The 16,767-nt window shown below is 38.5% G+C and overlaps 1 protein-coding gene and 1 pseudogene across 1 annotated transcript in view; one reads left to right on the plus strand and one right to left on the minus strand.

The window, feature by feature from the left end:
* Window positions 1-16,767, minus strand: part of KCNH8 (potassium voltage-gated channel subfamily H member 8) — a 397,642-nt gene that overhangs the window by 367,535 nt on the left and 13,340 nt on the right. The window lies entirely within an intron of this gene.
* Window positions 13,173-13,545, plus strand: LOC103076698 (60S ribosomal protein L31 pseudogene; annotated as a pseudogene).

Genomic DNA, 16,767 nt, shown 5'->3' on the forward strand with positions numbered 1-16,767 from the left:
AATGCCCGGCTCCAGCAAGATCTGCTGGAGAACCACACTCTCTCTCCCTACCTAACAGATGCTACTTGGAATACGCATCCCAGTCTAAATGCTCTCTTTTCTGTTTTTCAACATCAGCCTCGTTTATCAATTCATAGTCCTTGTTGCTAGTTCTTGGATAACCTTTCCACTCTACACTGTGTTCTAGTCATACCCGTCTTGCCTCTCCCTCCTGAGAGAGGGAAGATTCATCCCTCGATTTCAGCCACTCTCTCAACAATATGTAGCACAGTGATCTGCATTAGTATTTGTTGAACTGATGTTTGAGGCATTGAGTTAGAGCCTAAAGATTAGGGGACGGACAGTGCACCCATTTTTTATTCCCTATTCCCAATTAGTTTTTTTATCAGACAAAAAATTAAAATGAACAAGTATTTCTGTGATCCCAAAGTATGGCAATGAAAAATCTCTAAGTACAAAATATAATACAAACCTAGAGAATTTAGTTCCAAGAGACCTCAATTCTAGATCTTATTAACAATCGAATGCAGAATTTCCCCCAAAAGGCCACCTTACTATATTTACTTTCCTGTGCTATTCAGTGTTACTAGAAGGCATAAATTAAGTTTGATAAATGAACAAAGAATTGAGTTGGTAATATACTAAGCAAACATTCCACTGACTTTTATATTAAAAAGGAGGGGGAAAAAAAGCAAAGCCAAGCACCAATTCAGTAGCTACAAGTGTGGCAAAAACTGAATTAACTATGTCAGAAAATGGATGGCTTCACATTAACTGCCTTTTAAAATAATATTAAGATTATATTAATTACGAAGCCTTTTCATTTTAATTGTCTATAAACAGAAGAGGGTAAATTAATTTTATGTACTTCAAAGAATTTTTATGCATGAAAAATTAGGACATTAATTACTTTCAAAAATTACTTTCTTCTGTTCATCAATATGTCAGGACTCTCTCACCGTCTCTCTCTTTCACTCTCACTCTCTCACTTGCTCTGTCTCTGTACCTATATACAAGTAATACACGTGTTCTTAAATATGCCTGTGCTTAAATACTCAGGTATGTGACACACATGTACATAGAAGATGATAAATATTGCTCTTAGAGATATTTGCCTACGACTGATAACAAATGGAGGTACAGAATGGGCTTGGCTATCCACCAAGTACTGTAACAGGGAAGAACAAATCTGACTCCATCTTAGATCGGTTCCTTTTACTTTAACCCTTGTGCTTTGTTGCCTGTGCTTAGTCATGCTGGCTCTGCACCTTCTGTAAAAGAATGTTGCCTATAGCCTGAAATATACAGAAGAGCCTATCCTCAGGGCTCCATTCATATAGACGGGAAAAGTTGAAGAACAGAGAATAACATTTGCCTTATTGGAAGTTTACGGAAACATCACGACCTGACTTACATGGACAGCTGCAAGAACAAAGGATTCCCACACCAAGAAGTCTGCAACAACTAACCACACCTCTCCCTCACCTTGCCTTTAAAAGTGATTTACTGAAACCCTTCAGGGAGTTTGGGGTGTTGGGGGCATAAGCCACCCATCTCCTTGCGTGTCCCTGCAATAAACCTTTCCCTGCTCCAAACTCCGATGTTTATGTTTGTTTGGCCTCACTGTGCATTGGGCACACTGGCATTCGGTAACAGTATCATAAATTAAAAGACAGAACATAGCAAGAGAGAATTCCAACCCTGTACTAACCAAAACATGTCACAGGCACATTCTTATACAGTCCATCTTCATTACTTGTGGATTCCTGATTTGTGAACTTCTTACTCATTAAAATGTATTTGTAACCACAAAATCAATACCTGTGCTTTCACGGTCATTCACAGACCGGCACAGAGTCACCTGTCATGTTCCCACCTGAGGTAGGACAGGGCGATTCTGTCTTCGTGTAAGGTCTCATACTGTAAACAAGAGCCCTTTTCATGGTCTGGTTCATGCCACGTTTTTCTCATGTGTGTGCTGTTGGTGATTTTGCTGTTTAAAATGACCCCCCTCCCTGTGTAGTGCTGAAGTGCTGGCTAGTGTCCCTAAGCCCGAGAGGGCTGTGACATGTCTCACAGAGGAAATACATGTGTTAGATGCTGTAGGTCATGAGTTCAATGCTAATGAATCAACAATACGTATTGAATAAGGTTTTGAAGAACAAAATTATGTACTGATCACTTGACAAAAATGTGGTGACCAGGGGCTCAGTAGAACCTCACCCTGTATTTCCCCTAGGAACACTGTTCAGTATCTGCTAATTCAGTATTCATGGCAACTTTAGAGAACATAATTCCCACACATAAGGAGGATCAACTGTACATCATGCACACACACACAATCACAGACTCACATACACATACATACATGGAACAGAATAGTCTGAAATAAAGTTACAAAATTAAATAATCAAAAGATAGATAATGTTTTTAAAAATTACTTTTCTTTAGCATGATAACTCTGCCTGCTCAAAATCAGTATATTTCAATCAAACTAATATTTCTCTGGTAACTTTTAAGATAGAAAACAGTCCTAAAAGAATCTCAGGAAAGAAAAGAAGTCATTTGGTTGCCACAGTAAATGCATGTTAAATGCTCTAATAACCATAATCTTAGCATTTTCAGATCTTTCTAGAACTTTCCATCTCTGCAATGTTCTCCCTTAATCTAGAATATCCTCATTCCCTGCTTGCAGAGCCCCATACTGTTTAACTGGCTATTTCCAGTAGAGCAAATACTCAATATAGACAATGGCCTCCAGCCTAAACAACTCCTTGAATTTATGTTCTAAAGTTCTGTTAAGATAAATGAGATTGTTTTCATCTATAATTATGCAAAATTTTCTCTGTTAATTAGTAGGATAATGGAGAAAATGTGGTCCTTAAAATTTATCATAATTTAGATCATTTATCAAAATTAAGTCATTTAATTGTCATTAATTAGATTTATCATAATTATATCTTCAATGTATCACCTAGATAATTTTGTCATTATTAATATTATAGCTGGTACCATGCTAGAAACAATATAAAACAATTTACAGAGACAGTACTCATCCACAGAAAACGGTTAGATTTTAGAGTTATTAGCAGGCATTTTTTACTGTACTTCCTTTATAGCTATGTATCTCTCGATACACATGTATGTGCTTTTATATACAGGACAGCTATTTATAAACAGCGGTCATCATTTCTATAGAAGTGGTATAATGTGATTCAGATCACAGAGTTTGTGGTCAGCCAAGGCGGTGTTCAAATTCCAGCCCTACTATTTTACAAGTCACTTAAATTCCTTAAACCTTAATTTCCTCCTTAGTAAAAATCTCTTGATTCTAACTTTTTTTAAAAAAAACTTTGAAAATGGGAAGCTTTTTGAAAGCTTAGCACAAATTCTCTTATTTGCAAACCTCACCTGAACTGATGTGAGGTTACTTATTTTCTTAATGTTTCCCGTATTGTGTGAATAACAATATGTTTTGCTGCAGAAAATATTAATATGTCTGGGAGAGATAAATTAGAGTTTGGGATTAACATATACACACTGCTATATAAAAGAGATAAAAAACAAGGACCTACTGTATAGCACAGGGAACTATACTCAATAATAACCTATAATGGAAAAGAATCTGAAAAAGAATTGTATAACTGAATCACTTTGCTGCACCTCTGAAACGAACACAACATTGTAAATGAACTATTTCTCAGTAAAAAAAAATATTAATATGTTTCATTACAAGGTGCCACCCCAGACTCCAATACGGCATTAGGTAACATCTAGTACATGCATCATATTATCTTAACTAACGTCTGAAAAATTCTTAATTCCAAGACCCACCTATCCCCGAGGGTTTTGGATATAAGGGGTTGTGGAAGAGTAGTGCTCAACTTGAAACTGCTGGGACGAATACATGACATTATATGAAAAGTACGTATGTGTACTTTATGTATACATGACTACATAATATTAGACCACATCACTCTAGCCCATATTACCTTTGGCCCAACAAAAGGAGGAAAAAACATGGAAATTCACTGCGTTCATTAAACTATCTCAAGTCGGCCTTCAACCCACCTGTATCATAGTGTGTCCCTGCTTGCCCAGGTCCGGGTCTGTCCTCTTCCTTTCCCTGGCCACCTGCCTGCCCCATCATGCCTGCTTGACTTCCTTTCTCAAATACGGTCTGTCTTTTCCTTCAAGTTCTATTGCTCCCTCAATCATCAAGATCCTTTTTGACTCAATCAGTGCCTCCCATGTCTCTAACTACCCTTGCATATAGAATAACCCACATCCTACTGCTCCCCAAGACACCCTCATACACACACACACACACACACAAAACCCACATGATCCAAAGGGACCCATCAAGAAGATTGCTTTCCATCCAGGTCTATAGAAGACAATAAAATATATGAAGAGCTGGCTTCCATTCATGTCTATCTACAATGTTTTCTCCCAATACAGCCAAAGTGATAATACCACACAATCCAAACTCCTTTCCTCCATGGCCCTATATGGCCCTGCATGATTCAGCCTGTTATCACTCACAACTTGCTTCCTATCACTCTCCCCCTCATGAGCTATCTGCCTTGAACATTCCTTTCCTACCCCTAATCTTTCCCTTGCTGGTTTGTTCTCATTATTTAAGTATTAGCTTAAAGGTCACTTTTAAAGAGCCTTTTTATGATCATCCTATCTAAAGAAACAACCTCTTTTCCCCTTGTTTACTCTTTTTCTCCCTTATATTTTCTTAATATTGTGTATCTCTCTCTTAACTCATGTTGTGTGTTTAGGGTTTCCTCCCACCCTCACCATCAGAATAGAAGACTCATGAGGGAAGGGGCTTTTCCTGAATCTTTCACACCTATATCCCTAGTACCTGGAACTGTGTCTGGCATATAGTAAGTGCTCAGTAAACATTTATTGAATGGATCATTACTCTGACTTGGCAACAAGTTAATTAAATATCTGAATTTACAAAAATAAAAGCACCGCTCTCAAAAAGCTTACAGTGTCTCAGACAAGACAAGTTATACATATTACAAAGTAGGGCAGAATGATGTAGAATGAAGTACTACGTGTACTGGGGGAAAAGGGAGAGATTCCTGTAAGCTAAAGCGGTCAGGCAACGTACCTTTCAAGAACAGTGCTTTGTCCATGTTTGTATGCCCACCCCCAACTGGAATGTTGCTGGATGAAGTTCTATAAGCTCCTAGGAAGAAAAGTCACTCTACGGCCAGGATGTGACTACCCACAAAGACAACAATAGCTTCATGCCACGTGGAATACAGATATTTAACATGTGATGAAAGAAACGGAAGAACAGCTTCAGGGCTAACAGCACATTTTGGCTTCTGTAACACGAGAAGGAAGGAAAGATATGGATTACAGGGGGCCACTGGGACTCAACGCTGTTTTTGGGCCACAGACAGGAAGGTCGACTTGGGCAAACAAACAGTCACCCACTCCTTCCTGGTCATGCCTGACTGCCCCTATGAAGGCAAGACAAAGATCACCGAATTTTTATTCCTGAGAACCTAGGCCTGATGTTGATACGACGCTTGCATGAGGGAACGCATCTGGGATCTACAAAATTACATGAACTGTTAAAAACTCGTTTTCGAATTCCATAACCAGTTTCCCGACGTAATCTTATTACAATATGTGGATGATTTACTTGTGGCTGGAAAAACTGTGTGGGATTGTCTAACAGGAAGAAAAGGCCTAATAAGGTTACTACAGGACTTAGGCTATAAACTCTCAATTAAAAAGGCTCAGATTTGTCAAGAACAAGTAAACTATTTAGGGTATATCCTAAAAGGAGGACAGAGATGGCTAGGAAAGCCACGCACTCAGGCCATCCTAACCTTACCAACCCCTACCACAAGAAAGGAATTGAGAGAATTCTTGGGAATGGCGGGCTATTGCCGGCTCTGGATACCCAGATTCGCAGAGCTGGCCAAGCCTCTATACGATGCCCTGAAGGGCGTTAACCAGAATGGCCCCGAAGCCACCAAGATTAACTGGACTGAGACACAAGGGAAGGCCTCCCAGGACATTAAAAGGGCTCTTACCTCACCTTCTGCTCTGGCACTCCCCAGCCCTGATATGAACGAACCGGGGTGGCAAGGGGAGTACTAACTCAGAAACTTGGGCCCTGGCGAAGGCCGATAGCCTATCTCTCTAAACAACTGGACCCAGTAGCCTCCGGGTGGCCCTCATGCGTCAGACAAATTGCAGCCACTGCCCTGCTGATCCTCGGCACTGGAAAGCTTTTGTACAAAAACTGAAAATAAAATTTCCGGAACCCACATTGCCACCTGGAGACTTAGTCTGGGTAAAGAAGCATAACCCCCAGACATTGGAGACTAGGTGGACTGGACCTCATCTGATTGTGTTGAGTACCCCGACTGCTGTTAAAGTCGACGGTGTCCGGACTTGGATTCATCATAGCAGAATAAAGAGAGACTACACCACAGAGGACGTGGACACTAACAGACGGATTGACTGGGCAAACTTTAGCCCAAAACGAAACATACCTCCTGAATACGGAAGACCAGGAATCAAGGATTTGATTAGTTCCTAGAAAAAAGGGGGAATGTGACGAAAGAAATGGAAGAACAGCTTCAGGGCTAACAGCACATTTTGGCTTCTGTAAGAAACTTGCTTGCTTGGGGCAGGAAGAACCGGGTTCCTGATTGGCTGATTCAAAATTAAACAGCTCCCTCCCGCCGTGGGAACTTCCCGTCCTGTTAAGGGTATAAAGGCCTCGCCCGACTGTTAGTCGGGGTCTCACTCACTTCTCTCCGAGTGGGACCCTGTCCGGACAGTTTGTGTAAGCTTCTATACTTGTATAAATCCTTTGCTAATCTTTCTGCTTGGTGTTGGTGATTCTCGGGTGTCCTTGGTTGAGACACGGGTCGCATTTACCGGGGAACTCGACTCCAGGCGTGTGGCTCCCGGACCGCAACAAACTTAGTGTCAATTATGTATTACTTTTGGATATTGGAACCTTAACCCAAATCCCAAAACACTGATACAGTAAGGTACTTTTAACTTGCCAAAATGAAAATTAAAAAATGATTCTTCTTCCCCTCCATTGTGTTCACCTTCAGGGATGGCTACTAAAGGCCATTTCTGCTTCAGAGGGCAAAAAAGGAGATTCTAACCTAAGAGAACAGTGGCGCCCACTGGAACACGCAAAACATCCAGCATAAGGCTTAGAACTCAACCGATATTCAAGGGTGTTAGTATCTAACTGAAAAAGAATTCACAGAATATTCTTAGAGGAAAATTTCTACCAAGGTACCAAGGTAGACACGGCCTCTCATGAGAAATCTGGAAGACTCAGAATCATGTTTTAAACCTTAATATGTCCTATGTTTTTTACTGAGTCTTCATTATGTTTTCATTTTCCTGCTTTTGCTTAACTTCAACTTTACATTGTCCACAATGTATTTTCTTAGAAAATACTTAAAAGTTATCATTTTAGTCACTGTTGTCCAAGTAAATCTCACAACTTCTAAGATATTTACTATTTTAAACATAAACATCAATTTCCACGGAATAAGAGTCTGGGTAGAAATGACATTTCCCGTGGAATAGAAGTCTACATAGAAAAGACAAGTTAGAGTCTCAAAGTCAAATATTCTCTCAATTTCACTTATTCACCTACATAATGAACATGACACTGGATAAAAAGCATGGGTTCTAACCAGCTATGTGACCTTGGACAAGTCATGTTGCCTTTCTAAGCCTCATTTTCCTTATCTTCAAATAAGAAGCTGAAACAGGATAATTCTTCAGGTCTCTTTTAGTGATTTACCAGAGAAGGCCTTCTGAATCTACTTGACAGTAAAAACAGAGTGAAATATTAGAGGACAAGAGGTAAACCAATATTTCACCCCCAACTCAGCAGCACACATTTTCTGAGAAAATCCTAATAATAGGAAACAAGTCCAGAGGAAGTACTGACATCATGATTTGAATTTTTATCATTTTAGGTAGCAATATTTGTAAACAAGCTAATGTAGCTAAATTGATCCTAAACTCCCACACAGCTGCTGAAAGTATATTAGTTGAGGAAATTGTCTAAGGTGAAGTTTGTACTGTATGAGAACATGTACTTGAATTCAAATGTAAATATAAATAGCTCAGGGTTTTTTTTCCCCTCTGAAATATCAGAGAGTGTATGAGGAGAACCAATTTACAATCAGCATTTACATTTAATTGGATAAACATATGATCCACAGAAAAATCAAGACAATAAACCAACTTTAATATTAGAAGTGATCAAAGGTGATGATACAGTATTTCCAGAAGAAACATACTAGAAAGTGTGGCAGAATTAGTCTTTTTTTTTTTTTTTTTTTTTTTTTTGAGTGAGCTTTTAACTGCGCTGAAGCAAAAACCAGAAGATGGATTCAACAGATAAAGCTCTCAGTCTGTAGGCCAAGTAATCAGGCTTCCATGTAAGAAGCAAAGCAATGCTCCTAGTTGTATGACAAAATCTGCAGCTTTTTTTTTTTTTTTTTGGCGGTACGCGGACCTCTCACTGTTGTGGCCTCTCCCATTGCGGACGCGCAGGCTCAGCGGCCATGGCTCACGGGCCCAGCCGCTCCACGGCATGTGGGATCTTCCCGGATCGGGGCACGAACCGTGTCCCCTGCATTGGCAGGCGGACTCTAAACCACTGCGCCACCAGGGAAGCCCTCAGAATTAGTCTTTATGTTCTCATGGAGTTTACAGAAAATATTATTATCAAGTGGCATCTCAACTATTTAGAGTCACTTGAAGTACTCATTGACCGTATAAAATAAAAGAATGAGTACTGAAAAAAAGTGTGTGATAAAATAACAAAACAGTTATTCTGCATGTGTTTCAAATCATGAAATTCCTCAAGTTCATATATTTTTAGCTAAATGTGAAGAGAGTATTTCTAAGTTACTATATTTAGAACAAGCTAATCCATTATAAACTGTATGGACTCTGAAAGTATTTATCCCAGTGTGGGGATGTCCTTTAAAACTCATGACACTTCATCTCGGGTAAGGAGGCCAGATTCACCATCAGAAAAAAGGAGAAGAGAAGAAGAAAGCACATTCTCATGAATGAGCTGGTCAAAGACTCTATAAAATAAAACATAAAGTGATTGGTGTCTAATTCAAGGGGGACATTAGCATATTACTTTCTTTTGCAATTCTTTTCACTAACAGAAACAAAACGATTATAGATAGACTCAAAAATTCCTTGTCTTAAAGAATACAGGCATAACATTTTTACTACCTAGAAGTCAAAATAATTCAAATGTTATATGTTTCTCCATTATAACAGTCTCCAGACTTTTTTACTGGAAATAGCACTCATATTCATCACCTAGGCTGGACATCACCTCCTTGAGGATAGTGAATATTTTAATTAATTACATTCTAAAACATGTAGTAGATATCAGGCAGATTGAATAAGGAACACACTTTAAGACACAATGGGAAAATCAACTCATGAAAACATGAAAATTCAGTTTTGATTTAGTTCTGAAGGTTGAGAACATAAAAAAAATCAATATTCCTTAAAAGAGTGAAGGAGATCCCAATTAGGGCTTTTCAAGTACATCCTTGACTAGTGACTGGCTTGCCTGATTTCACGCAAGGTATTTTTCCATTTCCCTAAAAGCAGAGGGGGTCCTGAGATTTATGAACTTGCCAGGAGAACTGCAGAAACTTAATTCTTAATGTCTGTAGAATCCTTTGGAGGCATTTTTAATACGATTTTTGAGGAAACCACCACATTTTTTGTTTAAAAAGTTACTCTGTTCAACTGTATTTGAAAATATACAGAAAAAAATCCTTAAAATACCATCGCCTTCTAAATCCTAGTACCAAGATCAGAGGTAAAGATGTCAAACACCACTGAGCTGAGGGAAGAAACCATGAGATGCAGCCTGAAGGGGAGGCCACGGAAGAGGAAACATTACCTGCCTCAGGGTATCTACCCTTCATCTTTTCCTTTCTCTCTTTATTTTTTTAGGCACAGAAGAGAGAAGAGAGAGAATGAGATGATGTGAGGGTGGTGGCAGGGATATTGAGGGGAAGGAATCATAGTGGTGGTGGGAGGGGAAAAAGGAATGTGAGTCTAACACACAGGTGCTAGATACTAGCGCAGATAAAGCAGAAACTAACACATCATTGTAAAGCAATTATACTCCAATAAATATGTTTAAAAAAAAAGATCAGGGCTTCCCTGGTGGCGCAGTGCTTGAGAGTCCGCCTGCCGATGCAGGAGACGCGGGAGGAAATCAAAAAATACCTAGAGACAAATGACAATGAAAACACGACGATCCAAAACCTATGGGATGCAGCAAAAGCAGTTCTAAGAGGGAAGTTTATAGCTATACAAGCTTACCTTAAGAAACAAGAAAAATCTCAAATAAACAATCTAACCTTACACCTAAAGGAACTAAAGAAAGAAGAACGAACAGAACCTAAAGTTAGCAAAAGGAAAGAAATCATAAAGATCAGAGCAGAAATAAATGAAAAAAAAAAAAAAAAAAAAAAAAAAAAGATCAATAATGTTGCCTGTGGGAACTCTGGGATGTCAACCTTCATAAACAGTTGCTGAGAATTTGTGCACACTTAAGTCCTGGGGAAGCAAAGAGAATTATTTTCTTTGAGGATGAATTGCAATATGTAGAATATGCAGTGGTCAAGAGAATCATAGTCATATGTATAATTCCTTCCTTCTTAGGTGAATTTATTTAAATATTGGTCTAAATGTTCTATCCTTTTCTCATGAATTATCCACTGTGAATAGCTCAGATTAATGACTCAGTGTGTCCTTCTGCCATGATACCTACGTCCACACAGTTTGTGCCTTTCTCCCCTGCTCCCTCTTCTCTAAATGCTTTATCTCTATGAGCCTCATCTGCGCAAGAACACAGCAAAGTTACCTGTGAGCTATTCTTCTAGATTTCAAAACCCATTTCAGCTTCTCACTTTATAGAGGCCACCAAAAGCCTTCCTCACTCTGGGTTAATGAGATATTTCTCATTTTTCTCTGTAAACTTGGCTATGGAAGCACTTCCTTGCCCACTTCAAAAAGTGTCACAGATACTAATTTAAAAGTATACATGCAATCATTTAAGTGAATTTAGTGATCAGAGATCTGTCATTCACAGCATCTTACTCCTGATAGACTCATTTATTTATAGATTCAAGCTACCGAATATCTATGTGAAAACGGAAAAAGAACTGAAGGAAAGTATCTTTGTCATTTGCATCCACCCTCAACAAATGACAACTTGAAAAATACGTTGCTAGGAGGGATCATTCATTTTTCCCTGAATCTTAGTTTCTACCCCTCTAAGTCACTGAAAAATAAGCAACCTTATAGAAATGAAAGAATAAGAGCAAAAAATATGAGCTGCATCCTCCAAAGGACCTAATTTAACCTAGAAAACTCTAAGCCAGTGAAAAAGTCTCTCAGAAAGCAAAAAAAACCAGCAAGTTTTCTTAAAACTTATGTTTATTTATATGACGAATTGTTCCAAAAAATAAATTATTCATGTGGCTCACAGAAATATATATAATTTATAAAAACAAATAAATGAGGACATTAGAACAAGTAAGACTAATAAAGAGGCTATGTGGCTGGGAATAGTATCTTTCCTTAAAATACATGCCACAGGGACTCGTACTCTTGCTAAAAGACGTTGAACATTCAGCTTTGAGCATTCTTAAGCCAGTTCACGGAAAAAACACAAGCCATTTCACATTTCCAAAATCTCTTCCCCATCTAACTCTCTGGTATTGGAAAATGTTGTAAATTCTTTAAGCCTGAGAAACGATTACATTATATAAGATATTATACTTTGGGAGCAATTAACATTTAATTGAAGTGATACTAAATTATAAATAGTTTGTGTGTGTGTGTGTGTATCTATATGAATGTACATGTTGGGATAGAGTTTGGGGAACTGTTAAAGAAGGGAAACAAAGAAATAGGAGGTTACCAGCACAGCAGATGCACCTTACCTAGCCCCAAAAGCTTCCTCAGGCTTCTTTGTGATTCCACCCTTCTCCATCCCCTCCCACTCCTATGCAAACACTGACTGGCCAGAAGCATTTTAAAATTCAAGTTAGTGTAACATTGTTCTATAGATAACTCTACGCTTGTGGCACTCAAGTTATCTCCAGCATCAATAGCCATGACCCTTCACATAACAAGAAACCATTTTGGGTATTTATTCTAACAAGGGAAGTAAATTCCTGGACAATCCACTAACTACTGTTTATAAAACACTGCCACTTTGTAACTTTCTGAATTGAGTTTCCCAAATGGTGTGTTCTTAAAAAGCACAAAAGTAGTTTATATCTCAAAGTGAAGTCAACCATAACCATTAAAGATCTTAATCCTAATAAACTGAATGCCTTACAATTTAGCTCCAATTTTTTGTCTTTTTGGTACGCGGGCCTCTCACTGTTGTGGCCTCTCCTGTTGTGGAGCACAGGCTCCGGACACGCAGGCTCAGCGGCCATGGCTCACGGGCCCAGCCGCCCCGTGGCATGTGGGATCTTCCCGGGCCGGGGCACGAGCCCGTGTCCCCTGCATCGGCGCCACCAGGGAAGCCCCAATTTTTTGTCTTTTTAAGCGGCCATGCTCACGGGCCCAGCCGCCCCGTGGCATGTGGGATCTTCCCGGGCCGGGGCACGAGCCCGTGTCCCCTGCATCGGCGCCACCAGGGAAGCCCCAATTTTTTGTCTTTTTAATTAAACCCAGACTGCTTAGTCAAAACAAAATGTATAAATTCCAGCTTCACTACCTGTAAAGTGTGTGACTTTTGGCAATTTATTCAGCCTTCCTGGGTTTCAATTTCCCCATCCACGAAGTAGGAATAAAAACATCTAGCTTGCAGTATTGCAGAGATTAAATAAACTAATATAGGTGAAAATACCAAACACAGCATTGGGTTCATGGTTACTCAGTAAATGTCAATTCTCCTCCCTTTATCTTCTTTCAAAGGAAAATCAGAGTAAAGTTGAAGGAAGAACACAGGTTTTGCAATTGAAGGATGAGAATAAGAGTCCGTCCCTTTCATGTACCAGTTTGAGACAAAATATTGAGGCTCTCTAGGGTCCTCTGCGTCCTCTTCTCTAAAATAGGGACAATAGCCCGTCAGGATGGCTCCGGCAAAGAAGCGCGGCGAGAAGAGGGCCGGTCCGCCATCAAGGAGGTGGTGACCAGAGAATACACTATCAACATTCACAAGCGCATCCCTGGAGTGCCTCTCAAGAAGCGTGCCCCTCGGGCGCTCAAAGAAATCCAGAAGTTTGCCATGAAGGAAATGAGAACTCCAGATGTACGCGTTGACACCGGGCTCAACAAAGCTGCTGCGCCAAAGGAATAAGGAATGTCCCATACCGTATCCGTGTGCGGTTGTCCAGAAAACGTAATGAAGATGAAGATTCACCAAAGAAGCTCTATACGCTGGTTACCTATGTACCTGCCACCACTTTCAAAACTCTACAGACAGTTAATGTGGTTGAGAACTAACTGCTGATTGTTCAGTAAAGTTATAGAACGGCAAAAAATAAATAATAAATAAATGACAATAAAAATATTTAGGAATAATCACAGGCCAAGAGCGACCCAAGTCACTTCCATTCAAGGTATCTGGTATAACAAAATTAAAGAGATAGCAAACAGTGTTATATAAACACATGAAAATTTATTTTAATATTTATATTAACAATTACAAAGGGGGGATAAAATTTTCCCCAACTTCATCAATCTACCTCAGAAGGCAGTATCAAAAGTAAATTGTATAAAAAGTCTAACTTAGGGCTTCCCTGGTGGCGCAGTGGTTGAGAGTCCGCCTGCCGATGCAGGGGACACAGTTTTGTGCCCCAGTCTGGGAAGATCCCACATGCCGCGGAGCGGCTGGGCCCGTGAGCCATGGCCGCTGAGCCTGCGTGTCCGGAGCCTGTGCTCCGCAACGGGAGAAGCCACAACAGTGAGAGGCACACGTACCGCAAAAAAAAAGAAAAAGTCTAACTTAAAGATATTTGTACTTGGAGACCTAAGGAGGTCAAAAAGCAGTATTTCAAAGAGCTGTGAATATCTTGCTATGGGGTGGGCATGACATAGGATGACCTGAAATTCCTTTGAAAGTGAAAATAGGTATCAAAGAATAAAATTATATAATTATTAAAGTATTTACTTTTTTATTTTTGACTAGTTCTACTATATCAGTGAACCTATAACCTTTCTTTCTTCCAAAACTATTTTGAAACATAGTATTATTTCTATGAGACAGTATCTATATATTACCAGAAAATAAAATAAGCACCTAAGCACAATGATTTTTCATTATATTTTCACATATTTGTCATATATTTAGCCATATTGTCTATTACACCAAGTTGCTGGTATTATTCTAAACAATATCTCTTTTGTATCTATATATTATTTAAATTTTTTCCATAAAATTGCCTGTAATTTTCCTCAACGATGCATTTTATGGTAAATAAATTTGAAATTGTGGGCACCTTCAATTAACTCTTTGCTATAGACCATGAAAAGTTTTCATTGAACAGATACTCTGTGGTTGCTGAAATATCTTGTAGACACATGACAAATTCTGCTACACAGAGGATATTCTCAATTCTATTTGTCCCCCAAATTCTGCTACATTGACAATATCTCAATTCTATATGTTGAAAAGTGTAAATATTTCAGTTCAAATACCTCATTGGTCCTCTCATTTTTCTTTATTCAGAGTAATTACCTTCAAAAATTTCTATAATATAAAAAATTTGTCATAAAAGGTATCTCTATAATCCTTTTCAAGTGTTTTGTCAAACGTAGGTGCTGCAAAATCACAGATCTTTTCAACTGCATTCAGTTTCAGTACTGATAAATGTATCCAATTAAATATAGAAGCTTCATCAAAAAAGTCTTCCAAGTTGAAATATTTCGAAGGAAAATTCTTAAATCTAGTGCTTAGTTTGAGCTCTTATTGTTTAATTTTTCCCCTTGCTTGTCTAGTGATACATTTCAATGTATTTTTGTCTTGCAGTTTGGTTTACAATCCTCGCTATCCACTAAAATGAAGTTTTTGATACTCTGTTTATTAAATACTTTGATTCAATATTTTCAAGTGATTTCAAATAAAATGAAAAGAAAATATAAAAGGTTCATTCAGAAAAGAACAATAACTGTCAGACACTTAGATTGTTTACAAAGCATTCATTCAAAGGCTCAGACACTTTAAAATTATGACTGATGACGACAGTAAAAAGAAAAACCATGTATCACCATGCCAAATGTTTTTTCTGTATTTAACAAACATCATATAGTGTAACTACTGTAACTAATTCTTCATATATAAACATATTTGGTAACTTTGACCATTACAGCCTCTATAGTGATTGACAGAATGCACCATTTGGGGGGCACAAAAATGTACTATGCATTCACTACATCCAAGTCCAAGCACATTTCTTTTTTTTCTTTTTTCTTTTTTTTTTTTTGTGGTACGCGGGCCTCTCACTGCTGTGGCCTCTCCCTTTGCGGAGCACAGGCTCTGGACGCGCAGGCTCAACAGCCATAGCTCACGGGCCCAGCCCCTCCATGGCATATGGGATCTTCCCGGACCGGGGCACGAACCCATGTCCCCTGCATCGGCAGGCGGACTCTCAACCGCTGCGCCACCAGGGAAGCCCCCAAGCACATTTCTTCCTTCTCCATACATTGTTTAATTTAATAAATATTGTCTTTACTATGACACTGTGCTCTACCAAAACCTACATTTGTCTTCTCATCACAAAACAAGTAGCTTTATTTTTAATGATCCATTTAACTGAATTTACAATAACATTTAAAATAATATATGATTTACCTTCTATAAAACAAACTTTGGAAAGCTTTACTTATATCCATGAACTTGATGCAAAAACTCAAGTATTATTAAGATTAACTGATTTTCCATAGAAAACCCTGATGGTATTAATAGTTATGAAGCTCTTCTACTATTGAATCAATACATTAACTACTGTTGCTTCATTTTTTTCTACATGTATAAGAAAACTCAAAATCAAAACTGAACAAAATTTTCAACAATAAAATAGAACTACTGACACATGCAAAAAAATTACTTAATTGCAAAAGCATTATGACAAGTGAAAGAAGACGGACACCTCCACCTTCCCCACCCCCCCACCCCCCGACACACACACAAAATGCTACATACTGTATGATTTCATTAACCTTACAACCTAGAAAAGGCAAAACCACAGGGATAGAAAACAGATTAGTTGTCCTAGGGACTGGAAGCGGGGGGAGGGTACTGACCTTGGGGAGAGAGGGGAGAGATACTGTTCCAAATCTTGATTGTGGTGGTGGTTTTATGACTGTACACATTTTGCAAAATTCATCAAATTATACACTTGTAAGGGGTGATTTTACTGCATGTAAATTATACCATTATGAACCTCACTAATGTAATAAATAATGATAATTTATTAAAATAAGAAAAATTTGGCACAAATTCTAAACCCAATGGCTCTACAGTATAAGTGGCATAAATATGGATCTGTGGTCCCCAACAAAAATCCAATAATACACACATGCAATAAAAAGAAAAAAATGACTATTTCACACACACATTCTAAAATTCTAAATAAAACATTAACAAGTAAAATTCTCAGTGAAATACTAAGTAAAACATTAACAAGTAAAACCAGTACCACGTCCAAGAAACCTTTAAGGAAAGAG

Source organism: Lipotes vexillifer, unplaced genomic scaffold (genome assembly GCF_000442215.2).
Source record: "Lipotes vexillifer unplaced genomic scaffold, Lipotes_vexillifer_v1.1 scaffold418, whole genome shotgun sequence".
NCBI lineage: Eukaryota > Metazoa > Chordata > Mammalia > Artiodactyla > Lipotidae > Lipotes > Lipotes vexillifer.